General features: G+C 37.3%; 1 protein-coding gene across 4 annotated transcripts in view; it reads right to left on the bottom strand.

The window, feature by feature from the left end:
* The window catches only part of WWP1 (WW domain containing E3 ubiquitin protein ligase 1), a 58,737-nt gene that overhangs the window by 44,104 nt on the left and 2,137 nt on the right, over nt 1-12,496 (bottom strand). The window contains exon 1 of one of the 4 annotated variants that reach the window (XM_066179203.1): nt 3,382-3,747. The exons of the other annotated variants lie outside the window; for them this stretch is intronic. The gene's annotated coding sequence lies outside the window, so the exon portion shown is untranslated. Of the gene's footprint in view, nt 1-3,381; nt 3,748-12,496 lie in introns of those variants that run through there. 4 annotated transcript variants of the gene reach the window in all.

Consider the following 12,496-nt stretch of genomic DNA (forward strand, 5'->3'; position numbering starts at 1 on the left):
ATGGGGAAAGGAAAAACAACCCTACTCCTGTGAACATTAGCTTTTGGTAAAAAGCTATATTCATGGACATCTTATATCCACTTAATGAAAGTATTTGCTGGTTTGGTTCCTTTCAATAGAATGCCAGAATTTAAAATAGTCATAAAGCTGGCAAAATGGCACCTTGACATGCTTCAGCCACTCAGAAGAACCCTTTCACATATGCACTCTATTACATTCACTCTTAAAAAAACAAAATTGTTTGAACAAACTCCAAGAAAAGGAAGATATTGCCTAGCTATACTATTGTTTTAATTATTTCACATTATACATCTTCCTAGCTGGCAAGGACTTTAAAAAGGGTATATATTGCTGTAAATGAACATATTTTAATAATTAAGCAGGCAATAAGTCCCACTTAAAATCACTGGAAGTTGCAAAAACACTAAAGAGATTTCTTTCAATGTCAAATAAAAGCCTTGACGTGCTTCCGTTAATTGAAATTAGGTAAATGAACAAGAACTATGGAGTAATGGAACACCATTAAGCAGCAGGTGGGTTTTTTGTTATTCTTACAGATACACTGAAAGAAATGGTTCAGTGGCAAAACCCAGTAAATAGTGCTTCAATGTGTGACTCCTGCTAGACATAGCAGAGAAACGCAAAGTTCAAGTTACACAAACAGCTCTAACCTTTGATTTCTAATTTAGATGCCTTACCCTGAAAGTCTTGGATTCTTTCAATTTAACTTAATAGATCTGTTTATATGACACTGAAATATTACTTCTTTTTTTTTTTCCACAGACTAAAACAAGTTCCACATATTTTGGTATTCTGCTTTTGCCCCAAGCCGCCAATTCCCATACCTTTTTTGTCTGCATGAATTCAAACACTTCCTGTTTTTTTAAACCCCTTACTTTGTTGTTGTTGTTTTCACCTATACTACTTTTAAATTTCAGTCCTATGTATATTTTTCTCTTTGCATTTAATACCTATATAATTTAATTTTTTCTGGGAGATATTTTAATTATTCAACATAAAAGTACAGATGAAAGCCATATGCTACAAAACAAAAAATATTTAAGAATGGAACAAAGAAGCATGCATGCTTACCATCAGGTTTTCTAACTATGTCTTAAAATTATGCATGAAGCTAAAGAAACTGAAACATTACAAATCCTAACGTATGTGACAGTATGACCAATGAAGGAAAGATTATTAACTTTCAGAATTCCTGTGAAAACAATTTAAGCAATAGCTCTATGCTAAAACTGAATGCAAAAGATGGTGCAAAATGTATTCAGAATCATAAAGCATACAGTAAGTTTAATAATTAGCCAGTATATTTGTAAGATGCAGTGGGTAGTATTGAACAGTCTCCTCACATATGAAGTACCATTTGTAAAAGTATTAGAAATAGTAGCTTAAGTCATTGTTTAACAGCTTAGAAAACACTAGAAATGGAAATCAGTTTTTCCCTGATCATTTAAATTAATGCTAAGAGCACTGATTTTACTTCTCACACAATGCAAACACACAGTGACAGTACTTCTAGGACAAGATTGTAGTAAAGACCATCATTCGTTGAGCAACAAATTATTTTCTGTGGTACCTGCTGCTAAACTTGAGTCACACAAATACTGATGGAATGAAACATAGGTCTCTACCTTAAATAAAAACCTAGGATAGTTTATGAAAATCCAAAGTTAACAACTGGAAACTATTTAACAGAATAGTTAGCTACTTAATCAAGATCACAAGATTCCTTCAGATCCCTTTGGCACTTACTTTTTAGTAATAATTTCTTCAATCCCTTAGGTATTGAGGAGTTTAAAATATGTACGTTTAAAAAACAAGTATTCCATCAGGCACATAAATATTACCTATAAAAACATCTAGAAAACCTGAAAGGACAGTAAAATGTACTGTTCAAATATGTAGGACATATTGTATGCTAAAAGTGAATATTGGAAACTTTATTTTTTTTTTTTTTTAAGAAGAGGTGCTCTAGTGCCTTAATCACGTTGATGGCTCTTAATTCAACTCTCTCCAGCACATCCACATGTCCTCTGTACCAAGGAGCCCAGTACTCCTGGTGCGGCCTCATCACCACTGCTGAATAAAATGGAAGGACCACCTCCCTCAACCTGATGGAGATTTCTTGTCTAATGCAACCCAGGAAGCAGTCACCCTCTTTGTTCCCATGGCATACTGGAGCATCATGTTCAACCCCACGTCCACCAGGACCCCCAGATATCTTCTGCCAGCAGATTGTTTTGCTTCTCCTGTTAAAACTCTAAAGTACTATCAAACTTCAACTGACAATAGCCCTCACTCCTTTATCTAAGAACAGCTTACAAGTATTCCCCCACAACATGAGAATGACTTGAGGCTGAGAGGTCTTGAAAAGGACCCAAATTTATTAATTAGCACTCCAACAAATCAAATGAGAAGAAAGCTACGAGAATATCCTCATACTTTCTGCTTTTGTCAACATACTTTAGGGAGTGAATCTTCAGCCAGAACAGTCAGGGATATAGGAGCATTTGATTTTTCACTATTTTGCCAAGCCCACAGTACATACTGGTGGGTATAGACACAGTCGTGGCTTCCTTAGGATCTGCTGTCACAGAAGTAGAATTTCAGCTTCAGCACTCTCCTCCTCCAAGGCTTATGAGGCCTTGATATTAGTAGGCATTAGTTCTCCCTGACAGTAAACCAACAGCTTCTTCTGTTGCTTTATCTATCTTTATTTATCTATCTTCTCCAGAGATACTTCAATGTCCCTGATACATTGTAAATATTTTATTACTAAGTTCCAAGTTGCCAACCCTGCAGTAGAAGACAGAGAACTGAACTGGAAAGCAAACTGTAACTCTTCTTAAAACACAGGGCATCCTGAGACAGAAGAGACCCCTGAGGATTATCCAATCCAACTCCTGACTCCACACAGTGCAACACAGAAGTTAAACAATGTATCTAAGGGCACTGCCTGAATGCTTCCTGAACAGCATGGATTGGTCAGTTTGCAGGGCTATGGTATTATTGGTGTTTGTAAACACTTGGTGGAATGAGTTCCCTGGCTGAAGCACTGGGATGGAGGGCTACAGGCTCTTCAGGAGCAATAGACAGAGCAGGCAAGGTGGAGGAATTGCTGTGTATGTGAGGGAGGGTCTGACTGCACAGCCCTCACAATTAGTGATAATGTGATTGAGAGCCCCTGAGTGAGGATTAGGGGAATAGAAAAAAAAGGACTTGCTGCAGTGGGTGTCTATGACTGATAACCCAGCCTGGATACAATCATTGATTAATCATTCTCTAGGCAATTTAGGGGAAACCCCTGAATTTGTAGCCCTTGCCGTTATAAAAGATTTCAATTAATACCAACCAGGAGCACTATACCTCTGTGATGAGGAAGTCTTGGAAATTCTTGAAGTCTGTAGGAGGTAACTTCTTGTCACAGGTACTCAGTGATCCAACTAGAAAAGATGATCTCCCAGACTTGCTGTTTGTGAATACAGAAGGACTCCCAGGGGATGTGACGGCAGGTTGCTGTCTTGGCCACTGTGATCATGATGAAATGATCCTGTTTAATTTTATATCCTTCTAGGACAAGGCCATTGACCTTTTGGATGAAGGGAAGGTGGTGGATATAGTTCTGGACTTTAACAAGGCTTTTGATACTGTTCCTCACAACATCCTTCTGGACAAGTTGTCCAGCTGTGGGATGAGCAGGTTCATAGTATGCTCAGTGAAGTGCTGTCTAAAGGGCAGAGCTCAAAGGGTTGTACCAAATGGGACTGGTGACCTGTCCCAGTGGTGTTCCTCAGGGCTCAGTCCTGTTCAATATTTACACCAATGATCTGCATACTTGAGTTGAATGCAGCAGTAGCAAGTCCACTGACCAGAAACTGGGGAAGGAGGCACTAAACTCCTCTCCAGGTTAGTGACGGGACACGTAGCAATGGTTCAATGCTGAGTCAGAGAAAGCTCAGAGCTGACATTAGAAAGTATTTCTTCACTGAGAAGGTGGTCAAACGCTGTAACAGGTTTCTTAGAGAGGTGGTCCAGGCCTGTCAGTGTTAAAGAGACATTCAGACAATGCCCTTAACAACAGAGTTTACCTTGCTGTCAGCCCTGAGCTGCTCAGGCAAGTGGACTAGATGATCATTGTAGGTCCCTGCCAACTGAAATACCGTATGCTATTTTATTCTTGCAGACAGACAGCTTGGGGCCATGACCACTTCTCTAGGGAGCTTGTTCCAGTGCTTGACCCCACTTCTCGGATCCTTCCCAACATACACCTTTCCATGATTCAGCACGGAACTTCTTACTAACCAACCAAACCAAAACGGTTCTAAGCAACTCCCTCATCTCCTATCACTGGACACCAGAAGATCAGCACCTCCTTATCTGTTCCCCATCATAAGGAAGTTGCAGACAGTAATGACGTCACCTCTCCGTTTCGTCTTCTCTAAGCTGAACAAACAAACATATCCTGAGCTGCTCCTCATAAGTCACGCTCTCTACTCCTCCTTTCGACAAATTCTAACATTCCTCACACTGGGTCTGATATAAACACTACTGTATTCATCTTTCTTAAGCCAAGCTATATGTGTTTTCTACCCCTCCATCTCAGAAACCAAATCTTCATCTACTCCTATTGATATGGAGAGCAAGCTATACACAAACAATATTTGCTGCATTTTTTTAAGTACATTCACTGGCCAATGCTACAAATGCTGCAGAGTTGACCAGTGCATTATCCATAATTTACTACCAGCCTCCTATAAGGGTCTAAGACAAAATACAGAAGTTTACAAAAAACTGTATTTCTGAGTGTTACACAAGAGGCCTAGACAAATGACTATGATTCTACTGCACACATCTGCCTGTTCTGTTCTGCCTTATACTTGGACCTTTTTAGCCTTGTTTTCCCAAGCAAACATCATATGCATGACTCATACTGTCCACCTGCCTCTTCCCCCTCTTCCTTTCATCTCCACCCCTCTAAGTGGATCTGTTCACCACCAGATTCAGTTAAAATAAAGTGAGAAGCAACATCTGAAAAACTGAGTTCCCATGAGTTTCACAAAGTTCAGTTGCATAGCAGAGAGAAGAGACACAATTTCATGTGCTTGCTGAGCAAAGGGTTGCAGCGTAAGCTCAGGCTCTCTAAGCTGCCTGACTTAAAAGCTACACAAACACCACAGAAAGCTCTGAATCAGTCTGAGCTGCAGCAGTGCACGGTGCCTTTTTTACCACAAGTAAGAAAGGTCTAGAACAGCACATGAAGCAAAGAATTGTAATTGTAAGAAATGTCTATATGGAACCTAGTTCCATTGCTACAGAGAACCTCACAGCAAAATACTTACAGTATACACACTGCTTGTGAATCTTAATCACAGTGATGCTTCTAGGTCCTACCACAATGTCAAATAATGAAAAATACCAGAGTGCCTCCTCTTACAGATAAAAACACACACACAGGGAAACCAACAGAGTAAATAACTTCCAGGTTTCTTGAACAGAACAATGGTAGTTAAAGGCCAACACACATGTCAAGAAATCAGGGAAGAATATTTTCTCTAGTTCTAATATTTAGCTGAATAGTTCTCATATCTGCCAGAACATGTAATATGCTAGCTACACAAGCCTTTCTGGGTTGCTTTCTGTTATGGATAATCCTAATGCTTGGTATAAATTATTGCTCATCAGATTTGCATCAAAAGCAATGTAAAGCAATATATTAAGATAGATTGTTAAAATATGGGGAGATTTTAGTGTACCTACACTGCAAACAGAAAACTTTACTCACTAGTTCCATACAGGCACTTCCATATTAAACTATATAGGTAACCTATTTTAACTACATGGAAAATGGAGAAGCATGAGCTTCCAAATAGGCAGAGAGCCTGAGCACATACCAGGAGTGCCCAGATAGCTTATAAAATCCAGTCACAGGAATCTCTGCCTGTCAGCACCACCTTATTAGTTACAATACCTTTGACTGGTGTAAACACATCTCTATTGCAGCCACAGCAAAACTAGCAAACATGGAACAACTTTAAAGATGTTAACCAAGAGTGCTGCTGTTGCTGTTACTGTTACATCCCCACCACTATGTTTTTTATGGGATATGAAAAAAGGTGACTAAGGAATACCAATAATGGGAAATACATTATTAGTGCTGCACAAAATAGTTTCCCAGCCCCCACATTGTTTGATAAGTCATAAAAAACAATTCAAAGAGGGGAAGAGAAGCCCACTCAGTGCTGAGAAAGTGGCAGAAAGGGTTTTGCACAATTTTTGTCAGCAAGACATTTGATGTGATCCACCTCTCACCAGTAACTTTATCTCAAAAAATAGCTCAAAGAGGTATAAGTAGAATTTCACTGCATGTTCTCACTCTCTTTTCTCTGAATATTTGATTTTTTAAAAGTGCTATGCAAGGCTCTTTCCAGCTGTCAATCTCAGCAGTGTTAAAACACTAAAACATGTCTGTCCTACTTCCAGTCATAGACTGCACTAATTTTACCTATTTCTACCTGAGAGCATTCAGCCAAGCATTGTCGCTTACTTTTTCAAAAATAGCCCTTCAGTGCTTGAGAATTCAACCTGACCCTTACCAAGGCTCTAAGCTGATGAATAATCCTCACTTGTCAAAACAAAGAGTTGCCTGTTTCTGCTAGATATTTTTCAATGCAATTTTAATCTGAGTTAATCTGATTCCAAAATTTACCTATAAAAAGAAACACAAGTTGAGAACATGCAAATTAATAAAACAGAAGTCTTACCAGAAGGGCACAAAGTTTGACTTCCCAAGGGCCACTACTGGACCACAATAATACCTTGCATATTAAGTTTAACACATCATTACAAAAGCAACAGGGAAAGAAAACACATTTTCATGAAGATCAGTATCCTTTCCAGAGAAAAGCTAAAGACTAAGTTAGAAAACTTAAAATGACTACCAGCTTATCCTTGAGAGAAACACTGCCTTAAAACCAGGGGGCTACAAAAAGTGCATGGAAAAGACCAGCTTCCCACTGAAGGATGTCCAAGTTATTCAGGTTGATTTTCAAGGGACTTGTGAGGTTAGATATTGGAGGAAAGACAAGCAAGAGAAAAGCACCTCCAGCATCCTTTACCCACAAAACACACACTTGCATGATATGGTCGACACACAGGCCTTTGGCCTGAAGAATATTAAAGACGCTTAGTCATTCTCTAAGTCTTCTTTCACATGAATCTCTCCTCCTCTTGCCTTGTCCTTTTTTGTGCCTTCACCACTTGTACTGTACAGCTTTCAACCCAGGACAGGAAAAGCTGAAAAAACACACAAAGCATTCATTTAAGCTAGGAATGCACTGTGCACATAAACAGTGGCATGATGACATTGTCTGTTTTATTCTTTAGTCTATTCCTACATCTTCTATATCAACCTTTAAGAACACCTGTTTTTAAGCTGTGGAGTGTCACTAAACATCTGGAAAAATGTTCTTAGCTCCCCTCTGTTATCAGGGAGGGATTGGAACACAAAATGTTCCAATATGCAGGAAAACAAGTCCAAAGTTTATGTCTTTGCTAATAAAGATTTATTTAATAAATTATGATTTCTTATGGCCTTTAAAGCTTTGAAATTGAAGCAACCAGCATGGCAGATTTATATAAAAGAGACAAGAACTGCAACCAGCTCTGAAAGTAGGCTATCCCTGACAGTTATAGTCAAAAAAAAAAAACAAAACCAAACCAAAACCTAAACAAACTACAAAAAAAAAAAAAAAAAAAAAAAAAAAAAAAAAAAAAAAAGGCTACAGTGGGCAGTCTAGACTAAATTGCACTTAGAAAGTATTTTAAAATGCATTTAGTTTATGCACTGAAGTACAGTCTGTATGATCTTTCCCATTAAAATCCCTGTTTCTTAGCAATGGACTTTCTCCTTGTCTGTATAACAATTTATTCCTTATTTTGAATAACGCATCAGTCGAGATTGACTGAACTGTGTAAGAATTATTTATTGACAGACTACCTCCCTCACCTTTTCAAAGTGTGCTCTAACATCTATTTGTTTACCTATATGACACAGTATTAAAAGCATAGGCTGAAAGTTATATTTATACTTGATATGTTTAATATTCAGGGTTCTGTGGGCCTCTGCTAGAGACCTCTCTTCACTTTTTTTTAATGCTAAAAATTAACAACATTTTTCATGTTATTTGCACAGAAACTGTACTACTATGATAGTTTTCTCCTCAAACAGTTATATCTTCCTGATCAAAGACTGAATACAAACAACAAAGAAATCCAACAGTTCATTTGTAAAAGATTTGGGAGACTCCCAAAACCATTTACCATACAATAGTGACAAATATGCTTACATAAGTAATATAAAAATAGCATGTAAGCTCATATATGTTATATTTTGAATACATTCCAACATTTAGTTTTTCACTCTATTTCTGATGTGACATTTTCATAAAACAAATCTTAACTACGTTTGGTTCTTGTTACCAATTACTTCATTACACCCCATTTTGAGGAATACGTGTAGCTACTATTTCCAACACACATTACGTCTCCTATGTTAACACAAAAAATGTACGTATCACCAAATATTACACTACCCACTGTTATTTCCATCTGAAGGTTCAACTTTCATCACTCAATAATTTCACTACCTAAAGATTTTGTCAGTTCACTAGCAGAAGACATTTTAGCATGTTTCATTATTAACTAAGATTCCAAACAGTCTTCTTTCCCACAGCTATTCCCTTAACAATGCAGTTTAATTCACCATACCATGATATTCTGTCAGCGATCTCTTACAAGACATTTAGGCAGGGATTTATTTTATTTTGGAATGACACACAGATATCAGTCTTCCCCCAGATTTTCAATACTAACTGAATTTTTCCTGTCCTTGTAACTGGCATCTTGAAGTCAAAATGAAACTCTTTTTTTTCTCTCTTTTTTTTTTTTTTTCAGCCCAAAATCTTTTCAGCTACTAAGTAAGAAAAATTATCATTTTTTTAAAAAGATAACACTGTACAAAGATAGCTGGAAGTGGAAAATAAATTGTGCCAAGAATGGAGGAAAAAAGGGAACTGAAATTTAAGAAGCAGCTTCCACACTTCTAACCTGAGGGGAAAAAGGAAGTTTGCCCATCCTATTACTCTTTATCCTCTACTGAGCTTTCCTCTTATATTTTATTTTGCTTTTTAATTGTTATGTTTACAAACATAATTTTATGTCATCATAGATGCTAGGAAATACAAGAGAGGATTGTGTATGTAATTTTAGTATACCAGTCAGTAAAAACAAGGTCAGCTTTCAAGACTAAGGTATCATGATCTGATCAGCAGGAAACAAATTAATGGATGAACCCTTACAAACAACAAACAAAAAAAGTCTTTCTGAATTTCTTAAGAACTATCACAGCACTCTGTTCCAAAACTGGACATGTGCTGTTTTTTCAGTTCTAATGCCAAAGTATATTGTGCAATTTTACAGATTATCAACTTTTTCTTTCCTGTTTATTTTAGCCCATTCTAGAACTAGAACTCACTTGATTTGATTTATACTGAGAAATTGCTGGCTACCTTGAAATGCACATACAATCCAAAGTTCTCTTATATTTTTCACCCGTCTATATGAGGAAAAGATAAAAGTTTTTAGTTGCTTTCTTTTTTAAAGGATTCTTCTGCTTATCTCCTGCTCCATTTAGAGCTTATAGCAAAAGATCTGGGTTAAAAACCCCAGTAATGAGAAATGTGTGCACAGTATCCTGTTTACTGCTATCTAGGCTCACAGAAGCACAGATGAGAGCTCTCCTCTGCCCACTTCAGGCTGCAAGGTGAAGATACTTAAATGCATCAACCAGAATTATTTTGTTGCTATTCTTCAGAATTTGACTTCTTCTCATCAGTTTTTAAATTGCTTTCTTCTATCTCCAAGACAATATCCTACAAAATAAGCCTAAAATCCTAATGGAATCAAAGTAGACAGGAGTAATTCTATGCTGTTTGAACTACCTGAGTGGTCAGTTACTAATATGCATTTGCATTCTCAGTGCCATTTACACAGAAGACAAATCAAGAGACTGTCCTATTGTGTAAGAGATAATTTTACTTAAAAAGTCTTCAGGGTTTGAACTGATTACATTTAAGTACGTTCAGATGCTAGCCACTTAAAGCAGAACATAAGCATATCTAACATACTCCAATGAAAAGAAAAATGGTGATTAATAAAAACCAAAGAATTTTGGAATCTTCACTAATCTGTTTTTGTTAAACACATGCTTTACTCCAATTTTATTTATGACATTATTCTACTCAAAAGCCATTATAAAGTAACACAACCAGCTCAGTAAATTTCAGTTGACTCTTCAAAATCAGTAGAATTTATAAGTTAAATCTCTTTTAACAGGATTTTAAAAGTGGTTTTTTGACAGTACTGAATTATCAAACTGTACATTAGATTAACAATGTACACAATCCTCAGCACTGGCTGAGGGGAGAAGGAATTGAAATGTAATTGTTTCTTTGCCATACATAGGCTGCTACAGAACTACAGCAGTACAGTCTTGTAAACCTGCAATGATTAATTGCTTCTTACTACACATGCAATAATTAGTAAGACCTACATGTAACAGAAACCTAAAGGTTTTCCTGACATACTTTCCCTGCAATGCTAAGAAATTAAAGAAAAAAAAAAAAAAAACAAAATAAACCTAGCACTCTCCCCTGTAAATAATCCTGACATCCTACAACCACTCTGACAGCTGATTACTTCCCTGGAATCTCCAGTGTTTCTCTGTAAAGCAACACTACACTTGCAAAACAGAGCTAAACTTAAATACCCTTCTGATTAAACTAGCAGGTCATCAAAGACAGTAGTACTTTGTCCTTCAAGCAGCAAAAATCAGAGCTTTTCACCTCCAAAAAGCAATTAAAAACAAAAAGTCCCTCTTACTCTCTCTTAAAAGTATCAGCCAATTTTAGCCAAAACTATGGCATGTCAGTGTTCTATGGGGGTGAGGAGCAGGGCAGGGAAGGAGGGTGCATTACTCTAAGACTTGATCTTTTTTACAAGCCTTTGAAATGCCTCTTCTGGACACTCACAACTCCTGCTGATAAGAAGAGGAGGTTTCCCTTTCCAGCTATATTATTTTACTTCAAGAAAACAGAGGTGAGACCTCCAGTATTTCCCATGATCCTTACCTATGGCCACTTTACGTAACCACAGGAGAGCTCCAGCACACTACAGTACATCTGAACACCGACACAGAAAGTGGCCTACTGATGCAATGTCAACAAACTTTGAAAGAAGGAGCTAGATGTAGGTCCTAGACCACCTCCTACGGTCTGCATTGGCACACAGGCCTAAGAATCTAGAAGATTCTTAGAGGCACTATGTATTGCATAACTCAAAATCCAAAAGAAGAGTTCAGCAGTTCTGGTTTACAAGTTTCGCAAGGACAGGAAAAATAACAGGATTTTTGCTAATATGACACTACCATAGAAACTGGGGAATCCTGCCCCAGTTTACACACTTTATTAGAGGCACACTGGAGAAGTTTTTCTGATTTTGAGTCACTACGCAACTGATTTTCTGTCAGAGCCAGAAGGTGGGGTTTTTTGGGTTTGGTTTTGTTTTTTTTTTTCCCCCCAATTCAGGTGAATGTTACACTGTGCAGAAGCAGGCAAGTACAGTATAATGCTTGCTTAAAAGATAAAACATTTTTATCAGTATCTCCATTCCTTTTCAGTCTTTACAAAGAGGCCTTTTAACACAGTAAAAAGTAACTTACAAGAATCACCTAAAGACAGCTTGCAGCAAGCACTTATTTTTCTTTATCACTCCATCCATTACCTTACCTAGCCTTCACACTTCATTATCTCAATTCAATTCTAAAATGAACTTGGGGGGTTTTGTGGGGGATTTAGGTTGCAAGGGGTTTTTTTAAGTTAACAATGAGTATTTGCTTTAAGTGCATGAAGAGAAGCCATTTCCAATTAACAGACATGGCTTAGGTCATGATGTTTTGATCATGGCACCTTAGTTTTCAAGTTTAATGTTTTAATGGCATAGGAAGCACAAAGAAACCAAATGTGACACCAACTCCCTGTTGTAGATCCTTACTCCTCATTCTTCCTATCCAAAACCCAGAAGGAATCTCTTTCCCCACACACATTCTTTCATGAAAAACAACTTATCAAAATTTCCAACTTCATACTGAAAGATAAAAAGTAAGATGAAAAGCAGTAAAACTAGCAAACATTTCTCCTTGTTCCAAGGGTTCCACAGACTCATGAAAAGGGGTTGGCTCTGAGCTCCATCAGTATTCCTACGATTTAAGAAGCACTTGTAGGCAAATGATTATTTAAACTTTATTGAAAACCCTTTTAACAAAAACATACTGGCTGACTTACAGTAGTTTTTTTCACTGATATTTAGCAACAAATGAAAACTATTTTACAAACAAAAAAAAAATCCGTATTCTTTTGGTAACGAA

This window comes from Chamaea fasciata, unplaced genomic scaffold (genome assembly GCF_029207755.1).
Source record: "Chamaea fasciata isolate MVZ Bird 193981 ecotype frontalis unplaced genomic scaffold, bChaFas1.0.hap1 SCAF_1, whole genome shotgun sequence".
Lineage (NCBI taxonomy): Eukaryota > Metazoa > Chordata > Aves > Passeriformes > Sylviidae > Chamaea > Chamaea fasciata.